We start from the raw sequence: 17677 nt of genomic DNA, 5'->3' as shown, positions 1-17677 counted from the left end.
TTGCCAGGCACTGCTTTGGGCACCTCAAAAATGCTGATGATATTTTTAACATTTGTTAGTGGTAGTTCCTGGTTTAGAGGTGGTTATAGGTCTGTGAAGAAAGAAGTGATTCAGGTATATCAAGCTTTTAATCAGTAAAGACATTGAATAAAGTTTTTATAATGTATTAATTTTGACTCGTGACAGTTAATTATCTTAACATCTCCATGGAAAAAGTTTAGCTATCACTGTGAGTTCATGTTGGTATGGGATTATTTTTGCACTATTTTATACACCTGTTAATTTTAAGTACTCTTGTAGACAAACCACAGGTAAAACATTTTGTTTTGGTGTATGTCTCAACGAGCAGTGATTTACAAATACTATATGTGTTCAGATTCCCCAGGAAGCCATCACACTCCTTCCCACTGTGGTTTTGGGAGCATGAAGGCGTTGCTTATCCCCTGTGTCTGGTTCACTGTATGTAGGCTGGGAGTGTCTGCTGATCACTTGGAGTGCTGTGCCTTGGAACAGGAGGAGTAAGATTGAGGTAAGGCTCAGTCTGTTTGAAAGTCATTTGCCTCTTAATTTTTACTGCATAAAATATAATGTAAATCTGAATGTTTTTTGCTTTGTTACTCTTCATTCTGATCTATTAAAATGAAATTATGCCTTTTGCTGTCTATCTCTCTGTGTATATATCTTGGGCAAAAATAAATGAAGAAATGTCAAATCAAGGTATTTAGATAATAAATGAATTCTTCAAAATATCTCTCATTTTCCATCTGGACTATTCACTTGATCAAAGAAAATAAAAACTTGTGTATTTGTTGCCTTAAAGGCAAGGTGATTGCTTAAATAAATGTTTTTGGCCACCTCTTAGTTAAATGGATCAACTTCAGAAACTCTTGGAAATAAGGCTTAGAGTTTTCTGTTTCTTTAGAAAAAGTCTGAGAGAAGAAATGTCTGGTACAATGGGAAGAGCTTGGTTTTTGGAGTCTTCCCACTTTTTCTTGCTCAATTTTTGACCCTGGATAAGCTGTTAACCTCTCTGAGCTTTGGTTTGGTTTTCTTTTTCCATCTGTAAAATGGGCCTAATACAGCCTTCTTTACAGATTGCATCGAGGACTGGAGATGAGGGCCTCAAGCTTTGAGGGTGGTCAGTGCTGGTTGTCAGTAGTAGTTAATGTGTATTATTATATAGGACCTCTAATCTCAGTAGTAGTAATAGTAGGAATGTGGCTGGGTGCTGTGGTGGTGTACAGGGTTCAAGTTTCCTTGTCTGGTGAGGAAGGCAGCTGTCTGCACCTGTTGGCACTCTGGACAGGTGAGGAAATTTTGAGGTTGTCTTTTTTTTTTGAGATGGAGTCTCGCTCTGTCGCCCAGGCTGGGGTGCAGTGGCGCGATCTTGGCTCACTGCAAGCTCCGCCTCCCAGGTTCACGCCATTCTCCTGCCTCAGCCTCCCGTGTAGCTGGGACTACAGGCGCCTGCCACCATGCCTGGCTAATTTTTTGTATTTTTAGTAGAGACGGGGTTTCATCGTGTTAGCCAGGATGGTCTCGATCTCCTGACCTCGTGGTCCGCCCGTCTTGGCCTCCCAAAGTGCTGGGATTACAGGTGTGAGCCACCCCTCCGGCCAAGGTTGTCTTTATTCAGTGCTGGTAGGCAGGAGTCCACACTATAAAGTCCAAGGTCATTCCTGGCAGTAGAAGGTTTTTTCCTGACACTTTGTATGGAGAAGCCAGGAGGTAACTGTTTGGCATGTTCTTGTTTGGGAACAGTGGGCATTCCCATTGATAGAACACTAGAGTATACCAGGCAGCATTGTGTTCTATATGGCCCCTGATCAGGACATTTCTCTATCTTTCTTCTGCTGGCACCAGAGACCTGGCTTTGGTGTCTTTGCCAGGAATTCTCCAGATGCAGGAGAGATTTGTCATTTTCTTTAATTGGGGCTACTTTGGTAAAATCTAGCACTCTGTTCAGGCATGTTTTTGATGAACAGACTTAGTTATAGAATTTTCACTTTTATTTTTTCCCAATAAGAGAAGAAAAAAAAAGTCCCATTAATATTCAAGAGAAAAATAAGTAGAGGCCAGAAGTGATTTGAAATAACTGGTCTCTAATTTCTTCCAGTCTTGCTGTAGTCAAATGCCCCCTTCATTCTGGTGGTCTTTAATTCTAGATAAGAGTAAATAATGGCCAGTCGTGGTGTCTCACACCTGTAATCCCAGCACTTTGGGAGGCCGAGGCGGGCGGATCACCTGAGGTTGGGGGTTCGAGACCAGCCTGACCAACATGGAGAAATCCTGTCTCTACTAAAAATACAAAATTAGCCGGGCATAGTGGCGCATGCCTGTAATCCCAGCTACTCAGGAGGCTGAGGCAGGAGAATTGCTTGAACCCAGGAGGCGGAGGTTGCGGTGAGCAGAGGTTGTGCCATTGCACTCCAGCCTGGGCAACAAGAGCGAAACTCCATCTCAAAAAAAAAAAGAGTAAATAATATATCTCTGGTCTCGAACATCTAGACCCTGGCCTGTCTCTGCTTCAGCATCTCATAAGGACCTTTATGACCTGGCCCCTTCTTTATCTTCCTTTCTAGTTTTTCCTCTGCCACATTTACTCTGGCACGTGAGGCTCAGTTATAGTGAACTCCTTGAAGGTCCCAGCATTCTCAGGCTATTCCTTCTGTGATATTTTGCTCTCTATTCTACAGCTTGGCTGACTCTAAGGCTTGAACCAGGAGTTCGGGCACCACCTTCTCTTAATAAAAGCCTTCCTTGATTCCCTCCAGGTTCAGCAGAATGCCTCTCTTCTGTATGACACTGCGGTCTGTGCAAGCTTTTATAATCATACTGTCCTGCTACGTTTTAGTATTTTTTAAAAAAATTATATTTTTTCCTCAAATTCCTTTTTACCATGTTTTGGTATTTTTTTTGTGTTTCCCATACCTAGTTTATTACCTACTTGAAGGCAGGAGCTTGTCTTGTTTATATCCCAGCACCTGACCATTTTTGGCACAGGGTAGCTACTTGGCAAATGTTTGTTGAATGAACAAATGAATAACCTTTGCTTATGAAATAACAGGAAATCATTCACTGTGGAGCTAGTGGTGTGATGAGAGTTCTGACTTCATGGCTGCATCTGATCCTGGCTGAAGCAGTATCTCTGCTTTTGTTTTTCCAGGTTGCTAAAGGCAACACTTTGTTGTGAGAATGTGTTGCTTATTCATTTGTTCATAATTTTGAGGCTGGAGGGCTTATTTGCTTTTTTGGGTCTTGCAAACATTTCATTTGGGAGAAAATGTGACAGTTCTTCATTGGTATTGTCTGATCTTCTGCAGGCCATTTACTGCTCTGAGTGCTTTGTCCTCATATGTAAAGAAGTGATTAGCTGGTATGGGCCACAGGGTGTCTAGACAACTAACTACTGGTAAGCCACCACCTACTGGGAATGGGTAATGACTTTGATTGATTGATTGATTGGAGATGGAGTCTTGCTCTGTCACCCAGGCTGGAATGCAATGGCACGATCTTGGCTCACTGCAACCTCAACCTCCTCGGTTCAAGCTATTCTCCTGCCTCAGCTTCCCGAGTAACTGGGACTATAGGTGCGCCACCATGCCTGGCTAATTTTTGTATTTTTAGTAGAGACGGAGTTTCTCCATATTGGCCAGGCTGGTCTTGAACTCCTGACCTCAAGTGATCTGCCCATCTTGGCCTCCCAAAGTGCTGGGATTATAGGCATGAACCACTGCGCCTGGCCTGGGAATGGGTAATGGATTTAACACTAGGATATTGTGAATTTTGCTGCCTGGTTGGCCTTTTGGAGACCCATCTGAGCTCAGTGTCACCATATACAGGAAATACGATTATTTGAGCAAACTTTATTCAGGAGTTAGAATTCAGTGACTATAAAATTATCTGTATCCATTTTCTGCTCAGTCTAATACTGTACTAATTCTGAAGTGTCTGGAGCTGTATGTTCTGAGTTATTTACCTAGAAGTTAGAGAATTGTGCCAATTTATTTAGTTACCCTCCTGGATCTTTTTTGTTGTTGCTGTTGTTTTGTTTTTGAGATGGAGTCTTGCTCTGTCGCCCAGGCTGGAGTCCAGTGGTGCGATCTCAGCTCACTGCAACCTCTGCCTCCCGGGTTCAAGTGATTCTCCTGCCTCAGCCTCCTGAGCAGCTGGGATTACAGGCGCGTGCCACCACGCCTGGCTGGTTTTTGTATTTTTAGTAGAGTCAGGGTTTCACCATGTTGGTCAGGCTGATCTCGAACTCCTGACCTTGTGATCCGCCTGCCACTGCTTCCCAAAGTGCTGGGATTACAGGCGTGAGCCACGATGCCTGGCCACCCTCCTGGATCTTAGTGGTAAAATAACTTGAGTATACTATCTAAATTACTTTGAATTAGTTTTTTTAAGATTTTTTTAATTTTTAATTTTTTTTTTTTTTGAGACAGAGTCTCTCTCTGTCACCCACGCTAGAGTAAGTACAGTGGCATGATCATAGCTCACTGTAGCCTTGACCTCTCAGGCTCGAGCAATCCTTTCACCTCAGCTTCTTTTTTTTTTTTTTTTTTTTTTGAGACGGAGTCTTTCTCTGTCCCCCAGGCTGGAGTGCAGTGGCGCGATCTCGGCTCACCGCAACCTCCACCTCCTGGGTTCACGCCATTCTCCTGCCTCAGCCTCCCGAGTAGCTGGGAATACAGGCGCCCGCCAACACGCCCGGCTAATTTTTTGTGTTTTTAGTAGAGACGGGGTTTCACCGTGTTAGCCAGGATGGTCTCGATCTCCTGACCTCGTGATCCGCCCGCCTCAGCCTCCCAAAGTGCTGGGATTACAGGCTTGAGCCACCGCGCCCGGCTGAACCACCTCAGCTTCTTGAGTAGCTGGGAGTACAGGCATGCATGACCTTGCCTGGCTAATGTTTATATTTTTTGTAGAAGCAGGGGTCCCACTATGTTACGCAGGCTGGTCTCGAACTCTTGGGCTCAAGTGATCCTTCTGCATTGGCCTCCCAATCAAATTAGTTTTTATGGGTGATTAGACTGCATAGAAATCCCTACTGAAGGCTGGGTGTTAGGAAGCTTATCAAAGCCTACATCAATTCTTTTTTTTTTGGAGATGGAGTCTCACTCTGTAGCCCAGGCTGGAGTAAAATGGCATAATCTCAGCTCACTGCAACCTCTGCCTCCTGGGTTCAAGTGATTCTCCTGCCTTAACTTCCCAAGTAGCTGGGATTACAAGTATGTGCCACCGCACCTGGCTAATTTTTGTATTTTTAGTAGAGACAGGGTTTCGCCATGTTGGCCAGGCTGCTCTTGAACTCTTGACCTCAGGTGATCCCCCCTCTTCGGCCTCCCAAAGTGCTAGGATTACAGGTGTGAGCCACCATGCCCGGCCAAATGCAATTATTCTTTCATGCAAGTGATAAAATAACAGACTGCAGAAAATAAAAGCATGAAAAGTAACTGTAGTTAGGTTAAAGATAAAAGTTGATATCAGATAAAAAGGAAAACTGAGGCCCGGACACTGTGGCTCACGCCTGTAATCCCAGCACCTTGGGAGGCTGAGGCAGGCGGATCACCTGATATCGGAAGTTTGAGACCAGCCTGATCAACATGGAGAAACCCCGTCTCTACTAAAAGTACAAAATTAGCTGGGTGTGGTGGCACATGCCTGTAATCTCAGCTACTCAGGAGGCTGAGGCAGGAGAACCGCTTGAACGTGGGAGGGAGAGGTTGTGGTGAGCCGAGATCGTGCCATTGCACTCCAGCCCAGGCAACAAGAGCGAAACTCCGTCTCAAAAACAAAAAACAAAAAACACTGAGGCACTTTGAATTTGGCAGTAGCTGTTAAAAATTGATGACATTTTGTGAGCAGTGTTGAGAAGTTAGGAGGAAGTTGTTGAGGCCAGGCGCGGTGGCTCACACCTGTAATCCCAGCACTTTGTGAGGCTGAGGCAGGCAGATCACCTGAGGTCAGGAGTTTCAGGCCAGCTTGGCTAACGTGGCGAAACCCTGTCTCTACTAAGAATACAAAAATTAGCTGGATGTGGTGGTGCACGCCTGTAGTCCCAGTTACTTGGAAGGCTGAGGCACGAGAATCGCTTGAACCCAGGAGGCAAAGGTTGCAGTGAGCCGAGATCTCACCACTGCATTCCAGCCTGGGCAACAGAGTGAAACTTGACTCTGTCTTTAAACAAACGAACAAGCAAACAAAAAACAAACAAAAAAAATGAAAGTTGTTGGTTGGCTAGGTGCAGTGGCTCATGCCTGTAATCCCAGCACTTTGGGAGGCTGAGGTGGGAGAGTTTCTTGACCCCAGGAGTTTAAGACTAGCCTGGGGCAACATAGAGCTTGTCTCTACAAAAAAAATTAAATAAAAATTAGCTGGGCAAGGTGACACACACCTAGAAGTTATGAACCACATCTGAGCTGCCAGTCTCCCAGTTAGGAGACTGAGGTGGGAAGATTGCCTGAACTCCAGAGATAGAGGCTGGAGTGAGCTGTAATTGTGCCACTACCCTCCAGCCTGGGCGAAAAAAAAAAAAAAAAAAAAAGTAGGAAGATTTTTTTTTTTTTTTTTTTCTCTGTCGCCCAGGCTGGAGTGCAGTGGCGCAATCTCGGCTCACTGCAAGCTCCGCCTCCCGGGTTCACGCCATTCTCCTGCCTCAGCCTCTCCGAGTAGCTGGGACTACAGGCGCCTGCCACCACGCTCGGCTAATTTTTTGTATTTTTAGTAGAGACGGGGTTTCACCGTGGTCTCGATCTCCTGACCTCGTGATCCACCCGCCTCGGCCTCCCAAAGTGCTGGGATTACAAGCGTGAGCCACCGCGCCCAGCCGGAAGATGTTATATTATAGATTGAAAGCAATACAAACACAGAAAATTTCAGCCAGTGGAGGCACATTGGAGGTACTAACATGTGCTTATGATTTTATAGTACCATCAATAGTAGGCAGAAATGAAAAATGTTTGCTTTACTGTGATAAGTATACTTTGCTTATGTGTGATGTTGTAGTTTATAGAACACTTTTTTTTTTTTTTTTTAATGTTTGGGACAGGGTCTGGCTCTGTCACCCAGACTGGAGTGCAGTGGCATGATCTCAGCTCACTGCAGCCTCCACCTCCTGGGTTCAAGTCATCCTCCCTCCTCAGCCTCTTGAGTAGCTAGGACTAATGGCATGTGCCACTGTGCCCAGCTAATTTTTGTATTTTTTGGAGAGAGAGGGTTTTGCCATGTTAGCCAGGCTAGTCTTGAACTCCTGAGCTCAAGCGATTCACTCACCGTGGCCTCGCCAAGTGTGGGGATTACAGACGTGCCCAGCCTATAAAATTCTTTCTTTCTTTCCCTTTTTTTTTTTTTTTTGAGACGGAGTTTTGCTCTTTTTGCCCAGGCTAGAGTGCAGTGGTGCGATCTCGGCTCCCTGCAACCTCTGCCTCCTGTGTTCAAGCGATTCTCCTGCCTCAGCCTCCCGAGTAACTGGGATTACAGGCACCCGCCACCACGCCTGGTTACTTTTTTGTATTTTTAGTAGAGACGGGTTTTCGCCATGTTGGGCAGGCTGGTCTTGAACTCCTGACCTCAGGTAATCTGCATACCTCGGCCTCCCAAAATGTTGGGATCACTGGTGTGAGCCACTGCGCCAGCCACTTTCTTTTTTTTGAGACAGAGTCTTGCTCTCTCGCCCATGCTGGAGTGCAGTGGTGCGATCTCAGCTCACTGCAACCTCTGCCTCCCAGGTTCAGGCGATTCTCTTGTTTTTTTTTTTTTTTTTTTTTTTTTTTTGAGATGGAATCTCACTCTCTGGCCCAGGCTGGAGTGCAGTGGCGTGATCTTGGCTCATTGCAACCTCCGCCTCCCAGGTTCAAGCGATTCTCCTGCCTCAGCCTCCCGAGTAGTTGGGATTACAGGCATGTGCCACCAAGCCCGGCTAATTTTTGTATTTTTAGTAGAGATGAGGTTTCACCATGTTGGTCAGGCTGGTCTGGAACCCTGACCTCGTGATCTGCCCACCTTGGCCTCCCAAAGTGCTGGGATTACAGGCGTAAGCCATCGCGCCCAGCCAGTCCAGGCGATTTTCTTGCCTCAGCCTCCCGAGTAGCTGGGATTACAGGCACCCGTCATCATGCTTGGCTAATTTTTGTATTTTTGTAGAGATAGGGTTTCACCATGTCGGCCAGGCTGGTCTTGAACTCCTGACCTCAGGTGATCCACCTGCCTTGGCCTCCCAAAGTGCTGGGATTACAGGCGTGAGCCACCACGCCCGGCCAACATTTTCATATATATATTTACTTCATCCTCCCAACAACCCTGTGAGGCAAATTATCCCCATTGTACAGATGAGGAAGCAAACCTGAAAAGGTGAAGTGGCTTGCTTTCCGGTACACAGAGCTGATAATAAGAAAAGCTGGGAATTGCTGCCTGTTTTCTGATTCTAAGTTTAGAGCCCTTTTTATGTCCTCATAGGATATTGTTAGGGCTTCAGTTTGGGATGACAGTCATCCCTTCTTTCAGGCTGCTGGCCAATAGAGGATACAAACAAGGAAGATAGTGGTACACAGTGAGTAGAATCTCTGCTCTGTTATAGCAGCCCAGTAACTCTGCTTTTTTTTTTGAGATGGAGTCCTGCTCTGTTGCCCAGGCTGGAGTGCAGTGGCGCCAACTCAGCTCACTGCAACCTCCGCTTCCCGGGTTCAAACGATTCTGCCTCAGCCTCTCAAGTAGCTGGGATTACAGGCGTGGACCACCACGCCCGGCTAATTTTTTTGTATTTGTTTTTTGAGACGGAGTCTCACTCAACTGCCCAGGCTGGAGTGCAATGGCGCGATCTTGGCTCACTGCAACCTCTGCCTCCTGAGTTCAAGCTATTCTCCCTGCCTCAGCCTCCCGAGTACCTGGGATTACAGGAGCCCACCCCCACGCCCAGCAAATTTTTGTATTTGTAGTAGAGATGGGGTTTTGCCATTTGGCCAGGCTGGTCTCGAACTCCTGGTCCTCAGGTAATCTACCTGCCTTGGACCCCGAAAGTGCTGGGATTACAGGCGTGAACCACCGCTCCCAGCCTAGCAGCCCAGTAACTCTGGAAGAGCTGGCTGCTGGAGGAACCTAGAGGGAGCTCTACTCTCTTCACAGATTGCTTAGTGATCAGGAGAAAAATCCAGAGCCAGGTGGACATAGTTCTGCAATTGAGGCCCATGAAACAAGTAGGAATCTTTCTCCTAATGTATATTGTATAGAAATTGGAAGAAAGAAGCTGGGCACGGTGGCTTATACCTGTAATCCCACCACTTTAGGAGGCCGAGGCTGAGGCTGGGGGTGGGGTGGGGGTGGGGGGGTGTCACCTGAGATCAGGAGTTCGAGACCAGCCTGGCCAACATGGTGAAAGCTCATCTCTACTAAAAACACAAAAATTAGCCAGACGAGGTGGTGCACACCTGCAATCCTAGCTACTCAGGATGCTGAGGCAGGAGAATCACTTGAACCCGGGAGGTGGAGGTTACGGTGAACCGAGATTACGCCACTGCACTCCAGCCTGGGTGACAGAGCGAGTCTCCATCTCAAAAAAAAAAGGGGGGGGGGAAGGAAAATGGATGCATTCTGGCTTGAGCTCTGCTGTCATTGTGCCTTCCAGTCCCACTGTCTCCCACACCCTATCTCTTCATTTTTCTTTCCCTGTGTTTCACCTACCTCCCCTACTAGCTTGGCTCTGGTTGATCGTGGTCCACAGTTCCAGTATTCCTTCCCCAGGTATTAGAACCCTTTGATTCCCTGACTTTATGCCCTGCCGGCTATGCTAGTTGCTATCTCTGAATTCTCTTGCCTGGCTGCTTTTCACTGCCCCTAGGGTGCCCATTCCCAGTGTTTCTGGACAGTCAGGAAAGTGAGCTGTCTTGGTTGCTGGTAGTTCCCACTGCCTTACTTGAGCTGATCTCTCTCTGCCCCTCAGGGTGCTCCTGTGCTGCCTCCTAAGGGTCCCATTTCCTATAGCAGCTGTTTACATGTTTCCCAAAGGTGCCTTTCCCCCAGGCTCTGGACCAGTGACCTCATTTTAGGGCTTGTGCTCTCAAATATTTTCCCTATTCTTTCTGTCACCATACTTTCGTCATCCAGTCTGTTGCTCTTAGAAAGTCCTTGACCTTTTTTCCCTGGTTACATAAACAACATATGAGTACAGTGAAATTCAGGCATTTTTAAATAGGGAAAGGAAACCATAATTCCATATCTCATTATTAACTACCATTAAGAATTTAGGCCTGCTGGGTGTGGTGGTTTAATGCCTGTAATCCCAACACTTTGGGAGGCCAAGGCGGGTGGCTTGCTTAAGTCCAGGATTTCGAGACCCTCCTGGGCAACATAGGGAGGCTCTATCGCTACAAAAACACAAAAATTACCTGAGTGTGGTGGTGCACCCCTGTTTTCCCAACTACTTAGGAGGCTGAGGTGGGAGGATTGCCTGACCCTGGGAGGTAGAGGATGCAGTGAGCTGCGATTGTGCCACTGCACTCTGGCCCAGGGCAACACAGTGAGATCCTGTCTCTAAAAATCAGTAAATAAAGTCCAGGCACAGTGGCTTACACCTGTAATCCCAGCATTTTGGTTTGGGAGGCTGAGGGAGGCAGATCATTTTAGGCCAGGAATTCAAGAACTGCCAGGCCAACATGGTGAAACCCTGTGCCTACTAAAAATATAAAAATTAGCTGGTGTGGTGGTACATGCCTGTAATCCCAGCTACTTGGGAGGCTGAGGCACAAGAATCCCTTGAACCCAGGAGGTGGAGGTTGCAGTGAGCGGGAGATGGCACCACTGTACTCCAGCCTGGGTGACAGTCATACTAACAGATGTGTGTACGTGTGTAAGAGAAAGTAATTCCTTTGTACAGAAATGGGGTCATAGTCTATCTACCTTTCTGTGACTTTTTTTTCCCATTTAATCTTTTTTTGTTGTTGAGACAAGGTCTTGGTCTGTCACCCAGGCTGGAATGCAGTGGCATGATGATAGCTCTTTGTAGCCTTGACCTCCCAGGCTCAAGCAGTCCACCTGACTTAGCCTCCTGATTAGCTGGGGCCACAGGTGCATGCCACCATGCCCAGCTAATTTTTGTATTCTTTGTAGAGATGGGGTTTTGCTATGTTTCCCAGGCTGGTCTTGAACTCCTGGGCTCAAGTGATCTGCCTATGTCGGCCTCCCCAAGTGCTGAGATTACAGGCATGAGCCATCATGCCCAGCCTAATTTAATTTTTTTTTTTTAGGTGGAGTCTCACTTTGTTGTCCAGGCTATAGTGCAGTGGCGCTATCTCGGCTCACTGCAACCTCCGCCTCCTGGGTTCAAGTGATTCTCGTTCCTCAGCCTCCCAAGTAGCTGGGATTACAGACATGTGCCACACTCCTGGCTAATTTTTGTATTTTTAGTAGAGATGGGGTTTCACTATGTTGGCCAGGCTGGTCTCGAACTCCTGACCTCAAGTGATCCACCTGCCTCGGCCTCCCACAGTGCAAGGATTACAGGTGTGAGCCACTGCACCTGGCCTGTAGGATGCATTTCTTTTTCTCTTTTTTTTTTTTTTTTTGAGACAGAGTCTCACTCTGTCACCAGGCTGGAGTGCAGTGGTGCAATCTCGGCTCACTGCAACCTCCACCTCCTGGGTTCAAACGATTCTCCTGCCTCAGCCTCCAGAGTAGCTGGGACTGCAGGCACGTACCACCATGCCTGGCTAATTTTTGTATTTTTAGTACAGTGGGGTTTCACCATGTTGGCCAGGATGGTCTCAATCTCTTGACCTCATGATCCGCCCTCCTCAGCCTCCCAAAGTGCTGAGATTATAGGCGTGAGCCACCACGCCCAGCCTAGGATACATTTCTGTAAGTATAAGTATTTCTATAAAGGTTTTGACACAGAAATTCTACTTATAGAAATGTATGCATGTTTAAAATTTTGTTAGATTTTATCACTTTCAAAAGATTGTATCAATTTATATTTCTCCCCGACACTGAACTTTATCAATATTTTTGTTTATTTATTTGTTTATTTACCTAGCTATCTAGCTATACTTGCTAGAATAGGAATCAATTTTTTTTTGAGACAGCGTCTCGCTCTGTCACCCAGGCTAGAGTGCAGTGGCAAGATCTTGACTCACTGCAAGCTCCGCCTCCTGGGTTCACGCCATTCTGCTTCAGCCTCCCGAGTAGCTGGAACTACAGGGGCCTGCCACCACGCCCGGCTAATTTTTTGTATTTTTAGTAGAGATGAGGTTTCACTGTGTTAGCCAGGATGGTCTCGATCTCCTGACCTCATGATCCACCTGCCTCGGCTTCCCAAAGTGTTGGGATTACAGGCGTGAGCCACCATGCCTGGCTTTTTTTTTTTTTTTTTTTTTTTAAAGAGAGGGTCTGACTCTTGCTTAGGCTGGAGTGCAGTGGCACGATGATCATAGCTCACTGCAACCTCTGTCTCCTGGGCTCAAGTGATCCTCCCACCTCAGCCTCCTGAGGTAGCTGGGATTACAGGCGCTTACTACCATGTCCATTTTTTGTAGAGATTAAGTCTCACTATGTTGCCCAGGCTGATCTTGAACCTCTGGGCTCAAACAGTCCTCCCCACTTGGCCTCCCCAAGTGTTGGGATTACAGGTGTGAGCTACCATGCGTGGCTGGGAATCAATATTTTGAATCTTTGCCAATGTGAAGCCTAGGTAACTAATTTTTATTTACATTTACTTATTGAAGAGGATGAGCATCTTTTCATGTGTTTATTTCATGTATGTATTTATTTCTTGTCCTTTGTCAACTTTTTTGGCTGATTTAATTTATTTTGTTAATTTGTGAGAATTTTTTGACTATTAGGAATTTTTACTTTCCGTGTGTTTTTTGTTTGTTTGTTTGTTTTTGTGAGAGGGAGTCTCGCTCTGTTGCCAGGCTGGAGGGCAGTGGCGCAGTCTCGGCTCACTGCAACCTACACCTCCCGAGTTCAAGTGATTCTCCTGCCTCAGCCTCCCAAGTAGCTGGGACTACAGGTGCCCACTACCACACCCAGCTAATTTTTGTATTTTTAGTAGAGATGGGGTTTCACCATGTTGGCCAGGATGGTCTTGATTTCTTGACCTCATGATCCACCCACCTCCGCCTCCCAAAGTGCTGGGATTACAGGCGTGAGCCACTGCGCCTGGCCTAACTTTGGTTTTAATAATAATAATTATAGCAGCTCACATACTGTATACAAGCATGCTTTGGAGATGTTGCAGGTTGAGTTCTAGACCATTACAATGAAGCAAATATTGCAATAAAGCCTGTCACACACATTATTTGGTTTCCCAGTACATATAAAAGTTATGTGTACAGGCTTGGCATAGTGGCTTATGTCCGTAATTCCAGTACTTTGGGAGGTGGAGATGGGAGGATCACTTGAGGCCAGAAGTTCAAGACTAGTCTGGGCAGCATAACAAGACCTTGTCTCTACAAAAAAGTTTTAAAAATTAGCCGAGTGGGCTGGGCGTGGTGGCTCACGCCTGTAATCCCAGCACTTTGGGAGGCCGAGGCGGGCGGATCACGAGGTCAGGAGATCGAGACCATCCTGGCTAACAAGGTGAAACCCCGTCTTTACTAAAAATACAGAAAATTAGCCGGGTGTGGTAGCGGGCGCCTGTAGTCCCAGCTACTCGGGAGGCTCAGGCAGGAGAATGGCATGAACCTGGGAGGCGGAGCTTGCAGTGAGCCAAGATCGGGCCACTGCACTCCAGCCTGGGCGACAGAGCGAGACTCTGTCTCAAAAAAAAAAAAAAAGAAAAAAATTAGCTGAGTGTTGGAGTGTACACCTGTTTAGTCCTAGATACTCTGGAGGCTGAGGTGGAAGAATCACCAGGAGTTCGAGTCAGCAGTATGCTGTCATTGCACCACTGTGCTCTGGCTTGGGTGACAGAACAAGATCCCATCTTAGAGGAAAGAAAAGTTATGTTTGTACCATACTGTAGTCTATTAAGTTCCTAATAGCATTATGTCTAAAAAAGCAATGTATATACCTTAATTTTAAAATGCTTTATTGCTAAAAAATGTTAACAATCACCTGAGCCTTCAGGACTTGTAATCCTTTTGCTGGTTGTGGGTCTTGCCTAGACATTGATGGCTGCTGACTGATCAGGGTGGTGATTGCTGAAGATTGGAGTAGCTGTAGCAATTTCTCAAAATAAGACAACAGTGAAATTTGCTGCATCGATCAACTTTTCCTCTCACAAAAGAGATCTCTGTAAGCTGGGTGTGATCAAGAGATTGAGAGCAGCCTGACCAACATGGTGAAACTCCGTCTCTACTAAAAATACAAAAATTAGCCGGGTGTGGTGGTGCACGCCTGTAATCCCAGCTATTCTGGAGGCTGAGGCAGGAGAATCTCTTGTACCCTGGAAGCGGAGGTTGCAGTGAGCTGAGATTGTGCCACTGCACTCCAGCCTGGGCGACAAAGCGAGACTCCTTCTCAACAACAACAACAAAAAATATTAGCTGGGTGTGGTGGTTCACAGGTGTAATCGCAGCTATTCGGGATGCAGGAGAATCACTTGAACCCGGGAGGCAGAGGTTGCAATTAGCTGAGATGATATTATTGCACTCCAGCCTGGGCAACAAGAGTGAAACTCCATCTCAAAAAAAAAAAAATTAATTAATTAATTAATTAATTAATGACAGATGAAGAAATCAAAATATTTTACCCAAAATATATTTCTTTGCTATATTTTGAAATCTGCAAAGCCATCGTTTGTGGTGGAAAATTTGCATCTGTAAAGAATCTCTATAAACACAACTAGATCTTTTCCCTTCCAGGCCTTCCCAGTCCTGAAGAGATTACTTGAGAGTCTAGTACCTTTTAAAGGTCTGACTAGGAAACATTTGCCACCTTTAAGACTTCATCTACATAATAAGAACCCTGATCTCCACCATCCCTTGTCCTAACTCAGACGCTCATTTTGCTGCTTTTCTTTTCTTTTTTTTTGAGACAAGGTCTCCCTTTGTCTACCAGGCTAGAGTGCAGTAGTGTGACCTCTGCTCACTGCAGCCTCTGCCTCCCAGGTTCAAGCGATTCTCTTGCTGCAGACTTCTAAGTAGCTGGGATGAAAGGTGTGTGCCACCATGCCTGGCTAATTTTTGTATTTTTTGTAGAGAAAGGGTTTCGCCATGTTGGCCAGGCTGGTCTCAAACTCCTGGCCTCAAGTGACCCACCCGCATCAGCCTCCCAAATGCTGGGATTACAGGTGTGAGCCATTGTGGCAGCCCCAGACACTCCTTTCTATTGATTCCAGATTTTTAGATGATAACTCAACCAATTGCCAATCAGAAAATCTTTAATCTGTGATATGTAAAGCCTCTCCCCTCCCCCACTGTAGTTGTCCCACCTTTCTGGACAGAACTGATGTATACTTCACAGATACTGAGATGATGTTATATGTTTCCCTAAAATATATAAAACTGGCCAGGCATGGTGGCTCACACCTGTAATCCCAGCACTCTGAGAGGCCAAAGTGGGCAGATCACCTGAGGTCAGGAGTTGGAGACCAGCATGGCCAATATGGTGAAACCCTGTCTCGACTGAAAATAGAAAAATTAGCCAGGCGTTGTTTTGTACACCTGTAATCCCGGCTACTCGGAGGCTGAGGCGGGAGAATTGCTTGAACCTGGGGGAGGCAGAGGTTGCAATGAGCCAAAATCGCACCACTGCATTCCAGCCTGGGTGACAGAGTGAGACCAAGCTGTAACTCAACCACCATTGGCACATGTTATCAGGACCTGTTGAAACCGTGCCTTGGGCCATGGTCATTGATTTTTGGCTCAGAATAAGTCTTTTTAAATATTTTACAGTTGATCCATTTCATCGACAGTAATGAAAGAGTATATGCTTGTATTTACCCCCAGACACAATTACTTATGTCAACTTCAGTGATGGTGACAAACTGAAGTTAAAGTCAAATGGTTGAATGTCAGAGCCTCCTCCCTTAACTGTGATATTTTGCATTCTAGTTTCAGAATGTTACCTTTCTGAATGCAAAAGGCCCCTTTTGCATTCTAGTTTCAGAATGTTACCTTTCTCTATATTCATTCTCCCAGAAGAGGTGGTCTTCATTGTTTTTTCAATCCAACCTGTTCCAATAGAATTTTATCTATTCCTATTTCTTCTGTAACCTTGATTTACCTGTTACACCCTAAGGTCTTCCTGTAGTCCTTCCTAGCCTTGATCCCCTCCCCTTTTGTTTTTTCCTACATAAACGATAGGACCACAGTAACTGCTTAGCTCTGTGCCTCTCATGGTAGATGAAGAGTCTTCTTCTTCCTGTCCTCCTTTGTTTTATTTTTTATCATCCTCTCATTAAGTTTTACTGCCATTTCCTTACCAACTGCCTTTTTTTGTTTTGTTTTGTTTTGTTTTTGAGACAGGGTTTCACTCTTTCACCCAGGCTGTAGTGCAGTGGTACAATCTGCTCCCTGTGGCCTCAACCTCCTTGGCCCATCCATGCTATCCTCTTAAGCGGGTGCCACCATGGCTGGCTAGATTTTACTTTTTATTTTGTAGAGACAGGGTATCCCTGTGTTGCCCAGGTTGGTCTCAAACTCCTATCCTCAAGTGATCCTCCTGCCTTGGCCTCCCAGAGTGCTGGGATTACAGGTGTGGGCCACCTCGCTCAGTGCCAACCAGATGCTTTATCTATCTCTCTTTTATCTATCTCTTTTTTTTTTTTTTTTGAGACAGAGTTTCGCTCTTGTTGCCCAGGCTAGAGTGCAGTGGCATGATCTCGGCTCACTGCAACCTCCGCCTCCCGGGTTCAAGCGATTCTCCTGCCTCAGCCTCTAGAGTAGCTGGGATTACAGGCATGTGCTACATGCCCGGCTAATTTTGTATTTTTAGTGTAGACGGGGTTTCTCCATTTTGGTCAGGCTGTTCTCAAACTCCTGACCAAAGGTGATCAGCCCACCTCTGCCTCCGGAAATGCTGGGGATTACAGGCTTGAGCCACTGCACCCTTAATCTCTTAATCCTTTGTTGTCTGGCTTAGTCCTACATTCCTCCTGAGCAATATCTCCGAGGTGAGTTCCTAGTTGCCTGGACCAAAGATTCTTTTCCTGATGTTTATTCTGCCTTGTTCTGACTAACTCCCCCTTTCCCATCATCCTTGCTGGGAGAGATGTTGCACATGCTTGGCATACATGTACAACGGTGGCATCATGAAGCATCATGTACCTGTCACCCAATTTCAACAATTATCAATACTTCTCCATCTTTTTCAATATATTCCCTAATTTTTGTTGTTGTTGGCTTTTTTTTTTTTTTTTTTTTTGAGACAGGGTCTCACTCTGTTGCCTAGGCTGGCATGCAGTGGCATGGCTCACTGTGGCCTCGACCTCCCAGCTCAAAGGATTCTCCAGCCTCAGCCTCCTGAGTAGCTGGGACTACAAGTGCACACCACCATGCCCAGCTAATTTTTAAATTTTTGTAGAGATGAGGTCTCACCACATTGCCCAGGCTGGTCTCAAAACTCTTGGGCTCAAGCTATCCTCCTGCCTCAGCCTCCCAAATTGCTGGGATTACAGGTGTGGGCCACTGCACCAGGCTGTTGCTGGCGTATTTTAAAGCTAGATCTAGACATTGACACTGAGTGTTTATCTTTAATAAGAACATTCTTATGTTCTTATTAATTACACGCCTGTAATCTCAAC

The 17677-nt window shown here is 46.0% G+C and overlaps 1 protein-coding gene across 4 annotated transcripts in view; it reads left to right on the top strand.

The window, feature by feature from the left end:
- RAD54L2 (RAD54 like 2) overlaps positions 1-17677 on the top strand; it is a 128958-nt gene that overhangs the window by 2408 nt on the left and 108873 nt on the right. Inside the window, exon 2 of one of the 4 annotated variants that reach the window (XM_032161411.2) lies at positions 377-529. The exons of 1 other annotated variant lie outside the window; for it this stretch is intronic. The gene's annotated coding sequence lies outside the window, so the exon portion shown is untranslated. Of the gene's footprint in view, positions 1-29; positions 530-3171; positions 3413-17677 lie in introns of those variants that run through there. 2 more of the 4 variants (XM_032161410.2, XM_058441867.1) reach the window with 2 other exon arrangements.

Source organism: Hylobates moloch, unplaced genomic scaffold (assembly GCF_009828535.3).
Source record: "Hylobates moloch isolate HMO894 unplaced genomic scaffold, HMol_V3 SCAFFOLD_8, whole genome shotgun sequence".
NCBI classification, from domain to species: Eukaryota; Metazoa; Chordata; class Mammalia; order Primates; family Hylobatidae; genus Hylobates; species Hylobates moloch.
The sequence above is the reverse complement of the archived record's forward strand: the minus strand, read 5'-3'. Positions and strand labels throughout refer to the sequence as shown.